The sequence below is a fragment of the Quercus lobata genome, chromosome 5, assembly GCF_001633185.2.
Source record: "Quercus lobata isolate SW786 chromosome 5, ValleyOak3.0 Primary Assembly, whole genome shotgun sequence".
In the NCBI taxonomy this organism is placed as follows: Eukaryota; Viridiplantae; Streptophyta; class Magnoliopsida; order Fagales; family Fagaceae; genus Quercus; species Quercus lobata.
The window spans coordinates 10631780-10637779 of record NC_044908.1 but is presented as its reverse complement, the minus strand read 5'-3'; positions in this window follow the sequence as shown (position 1 = coordinate 10637779).

Below are 6000 nucleotides of genomic sequence, written 5' to 3'. Positions count from 1 at the left end.
TTTGAAACTTCAATATGTAGCATATTGTTTTAAAAATTATTATAATATGAAATCTTAATATGTATATTTTTAGGACAAGGTTTTCCTTCAAATTGGTTTGAAGGAATTTCCTCCATCCATATGGGGCAAAATATCCATGTATATTAATTAAATTAATTATATAACTCATTAAAAATGTTATGTATTTAATACATGTGGTTAATCTTTTAAACCACCATGTAGTAAGATGGAAAAAGCAGCTTAGAGGTAAACTTAAAAATAATAATAATAATGATAATAATAAATCATATTATATATAATAAAAGTTGGGCTTAGACGCCGTGGTTAAGTCATGTGTCTTCACCAAATTGTAGAAATTTTAATAGATTTTTGAAAAATAAATATAATTTTTTTTTTCTTATCTTTTTTTCCTATAATTTATAAGTTGATAAAAATTTTAATTTGAAATCACTTCTTTAGATAAAGTTTGATAGACACAAAAACTTGATAATTTAATATCGACTTAACCTCTTCTCATCCATTAAGAAAAAAAATATATATTCTTAAGCTTCACACTTTCATAAATTTTTATAGATATATATATTTTTTGTTCTTATCTTCTTAAATTGCATGATTTTTTTTTTTAGAAGATAAGAACAAAAAAATATATTAGTACATAATGACATATTGCATCTGTGGGTCCGGGAAGTTTACAATCAAGCCCAAACTCTATCTGGGCCCATGGCCCGTGCCGAGGACGAGTGATCAGTGGCCAAGGCAAGGGGGAAAGGCTGAGAAGCTACCCTGTCCTCGGCACTCCAGAACTTCGAGGGGAAGATCAACGTCCTAGTGAAGGCTATCCCCAAACCGCTCCTTGAAGGGGATGTGAGTGGAATGGGGCCCACGGGGGAGCAAAGTGTAAAATTGAATCAAGGAAAAGGCGTCCTTCCTTCAGTAAATGCACCTACCAATACCCAGAGTTGATTAATGGGAAAAGACGTTTGGACGGTGTAAATTTCGATCCACGCAACTAATAGAAAGTAAGAGAGGACGAGTGATGGGATGGATACAGAAATCAGCACCTGCCTGACCGACAAGTGGAAGGCTAGGATCAACCAAGATGGACTATATAATAAAAAGATAGGTGCACAAATTAGGGGGCTGGGAAAAATGGCCAAAAACCAGAGCCCCCCAGCCCACCGCCAGGAAAAAGATTCCAGGGGTGAAGAACACCTAACCTCGCACGAGCACCATGAAAAACCCACCACTTGGTGACCAAGGCCTAACCTTCCAAACCCACGCTCTACAAATGACATTGTTTGGGCCTTTTCACGTGCGAACCCAACACTGTTAGGTTCGTTACGAATCGTGTCCTTACAATTGGCACCGTCTGTGGGAAAGGCTTGTGTGTTGGCATAGGCGGTGGGTAGAGAGAGTTCCTTTGTTATTTCTAACCGTTGGTTATAGAGTTCTAGTATAAAGTCCTGCTAGGGGCTACGTTTCTTAACTAGGAGCTTGGCTGAGGAGCTAACTCCCCTAAAGCCAAAGCTCCCCGTAAAGAGCAAACTAGGCGCTTGGTAGCGTTAATCGTATGGATAAACTCTAGGGGCTTGGCTGAGGAGCTAACTCCCCTAAAGCCAAGGTCTCACGTAAAGAGAAAACTAGGTTTTGGACAGAACCAAGGCATTGCATAGTCCTCGGACTCAAGCCTATGGGAAAACCAACTACCTGGATGTGGAAAACTAGGTTTTGGACAGAACCAAGGCATTGCATAGTCCTCGGACTCAAGCCTATGGGGAAAACCAACTACCTGGATGAGGAAAACTAGGTTTTGGACAGAACCAAGGCAATGCATAGTCCTCGGACTCAAGCCTATGGGAAAACCAACTACCTGGATGAGGAAAACTAGGTTTTGGACAGAACCAAGGCATTGCATAGTCCTCGGACTCAAGCCTATGGGGAAACCAACTACCCGGATGTGGAAAACTAGGTTTTGGACAGAACCAAGGCATTGCATAGTCCTCGGACTCAAGCCTATGGGGAAACCAATTACCTAGATGTGGAAAACTAGGTTTTGGACAGAACCAAGGCATTGCATAGTCCTCGGACTCAAGCCTATGGGAAAACCAATTACCCGGATGGGGAAAATTAGGTTTTGGACGGAACCAAGGCATTGCATGGTCCTCGGACTCAAGCCTATGGGGAAACCAACTACTTGGATGAGAAAATTGGGCACTAAACAAGACCTAGCTACTATACGCGACGTCGAAAATGGTTCCTATATCTCCGTTAAACGATGGTTAAAAATGATTCTAAAGCCTCTACGGGGCATGGATCGCCATCGTGCCATTCCCCAGAGACGATAAGGAAATCCTTGTTCAGTCCCTTGTTGGAATCAGGGAGGCACTGGATCAACCGAACCCTTTCATCCCTCGACCTCATGTAGTAGGTTTTTCCTTTCAATTTTTGGAGGTTATAGCACCAGTTTACATCATGGTGGGTCAGTCTTAAACCCATCTTCTCATTTAAAGCATCCACGCAACCCAAAATCCTAAAAACGTTGCCGGCGCACTGGGTAGGGGCCAAACGAAAATGCCTGAGGTAACCCCTCGTCACTGGCCCCATAGGGATTCTCATACCTCCCTCTACAAAGGCGAGGACGGGAATTACAACCGCGCCCGTTCCCCTCTTAATGTGCCATTCCCCCATCTTGCAGTGCTCCAGACTTACGTTGGGGGGAATCCTATAATCAACGATGAACTTATTCATCGCCTCTTCAGTATCGACTAATTTCCTCAATCTCAGTTTAGTCATCTTTGTCATTTACTAAAACAAACCCGACCCGCGACGGGAAAAACAGGGAGTCAAAGAGGAATAAACTCATAAAAGAAAAAGCACGAGTTAGTGGAGGTAGGGAACTTACATAAGAGAAGAATTACGCTTCAGATAGACTTTATGTGCTTGAGATAGACTCGAATTTGGGCGGAAGTTCAGATGAACCCAGGATACACGCACTACAACTCTTAAGTGCAGAACTGAAGAGACGGATCCATCTCCAAAAAATCTTTTATATTTTCTAGGGTAACTGCACACCTTTTCCCGCCCAAGGAGGCCAGGAGATCATCACCGTTCGATTTCCATCACACCGTTGAACGTGGGAAGCACGAAGCCGCCCGTATTTAATGAAGCCACGTTTCGCCTTCCAGGGGCTTTAGGAACGTGCTTTGGGCAGGTGAAAGGCCTTGGGAACTGATAGGTGATAATGACTGACAGGTGTTGGCGGATCTCTGATGTCATCAAAACCCTCCTATCCGTCCGAAGAGACGGATAGCAGGATTTCGAGGGGCTATTGTGGGTCCGGGAAGTTTACAATCAAGCCCAAACTCTATCTGGGCCCATGGCCCGTGCCGAGGAGGTCTCTTGCCGAGGACGAGTGATTAGTGGCCAAGGCAAGGGGGAAAGGCTGAGAAGCTACCCTGTCCTCGGCACTCCAGAACTTCGAGGGGAAGATCAACGTCCTAGTGAAGGCTATCCCCAAACCGCTCCCTGAAGGGGATGTGAGTGGAATGGGGCCCACGGGGGAGCAAAGTGTAAAATTGAATCAAGGAAAAGGCGTCCTTCCTTCAGTAAATGCACCTGCCAATACCCAGAGTTGATTAATGGGAAAAGACGTTTGGACGCTGTAAACTTCGATCCACGCAACTAATAGAAAGTAAGAAAGGACGAGTGATGGGATGGATACAGAAATTAGCACCTGCCTGACCGACAAGTGGAAGGCTAGGATCAACCAAGATGGACTATATAATAAAAAGATAGGTGCACAAATCAGGGGGCTGGGAAAAATGGCCAAAAACCAGAGCCCCCCAGCCCACCTCCAGGAAAAAGATTCCAAGGGTGAAGAACACCTAACCTCGCACGAGCACCATGAAAAACCCACCACTTGGTGACCAAGGCCTAGCTTTCCAAACCCACGCTCTACAAATGACATTGTTTGGGCCTTTTCACGTGCGAACCCAACACTGTTAGGTTCGTTACGAATCGTGTCCTTACAGCATCAAATTGATTATAGGAAACAACAAAAAGAGGGGCTAACAATGGAAATGAAGCAATTGAAGAAAAAATCTGTGCTGAAGTAAAGAAAAGAAAGATTGTGAAGAAGTAAGTACAATTGCACAATTAAATATTATTTGGTTCTTTTTTAAAACTTCACACTATTTTTATTTTCCTTAAGAAGAAAATAACTTTTGTATTTTTTCTGTTTTGCAAAGAAATAAAAAAAGAGAAAGTGGAGGACCAAATAGAAGTGTTAGACGATTAGAGAACATATAAAATATTTAAATGAAAGACTAATTTCATATTTAGAGTTTTAGATTGTTTTCATCTTAGAATGATTTGAGTTTGGAAAATTTTACTTTTAAGCTATTGTATATACGCTAATTCAGTTAATAGATTTTATTTCGGATAGGTTGACTTAGTTTATTGTACATGTTTTCGGTGTTGCACTCTTTTTTTAACAAATGTGTTAATGTGCTAATTTTCTTTCATAAAAAAATGTGCTAAAAAGAAGGAAGGATTTTGATGAATATTACACAAGACTTCTTGCTGAGATTTCTTAATTGGAAGCAAGGTTTCAAGAGGTAAAGGATCATGCAACTCTCTTATTTTTTAATTATACAAAATTCAATTATTTTTTAGATTTAAAAAAAATAGATATATTTTTTTTTATCTTATTTACACAGAGAGAGAGAGAGATTTCATTAATAATTGTTATACTATTTTTACAATTTGCCATAGTTTTTAAAATATTTTATAGTTTTTTTAAAAAAAAAAAAAATGCCCAACTTGAACTTACATAATATTCATTTTAATTGTTATTCAATTTAATTATATTATCAAAATACCATGTGGCTTCACCAAATTGCAAAAATTTTATTAAAATTTTAGATTTTTAAAGAACTAAAAAAGAATAGTATACTATCAGGACTCTAATTCATTTTTATCATTAAATTAAATTAGATTAACATTATTTTTTTATTTGTTAGGATATATTTCTTAAATTAAGGGATAATATTGAACATACAAAAATTTAATTTAGATAATATTTATCATCTAATTAACATTGTTTTATTTGTTAGGATATATTTATTAAATTAGGGGATAATATTTAACATTCAAAAATTTAATTTAGATAATATTTATCATCTAAATTTTCTAAATTTTAATATTATTAAATTAACATTATTTTATCAGAATATCAAGCTACAAAACTTGATTATTAAGGGATAAGCACAATCCAAATTCTTCAAGAGGTAATTAATATAAATCTATCCCAATAAATAGTATATATCTCCAATAATTTGATAAACTCTATCTATTCTAAAAAACAGTATATATCTCCATTAATTTGATAATTTCTACATTAATAACATTTAATATATATATATATATATATATATAAATATCAAAATTCCTTATAGCTATCAACCACGTTCTCTTTCTCTCTCTCTTTTTTTTTTTTTAAATTTTTTTTATATGTTACGTTATGTTGAATCAGCTTTTTTTTATTTTTTATTTATTCTATTCATATGACTTTTTTTAATTCCAATTTTTATGGGATAAAAACAAACACATTGATTAGATATCTTTAATTTCAATTAGATCTAAATGAATTATATTTCAAATGGAACTCCACCAATATATATAACCCTATATATCCTTTTTGGAGTGAAACTTATTTCAATATGTGAATGCATAAATCCTATGACAATGCAGGTATGCATTCTTTCTTCTTTTATTATTATTATTTTCATTTTGTTTATTTTCTTTAGTGTTATTATTGGTTTTTTGTCTTCATGTGATTTTAATTAATGAATTCAAAACATTCGAAAACATTGTCAAGTTTCTAAAGGCTCCTTCTTCATTTTTGTATTTTGTTTTTATTAAATTGATTAGGTTTTGTGTATTGGTTGCCTTTTGTTTAAATTAATTTTCTTAGCTTTGATCTAATTTATATGCTTAGGG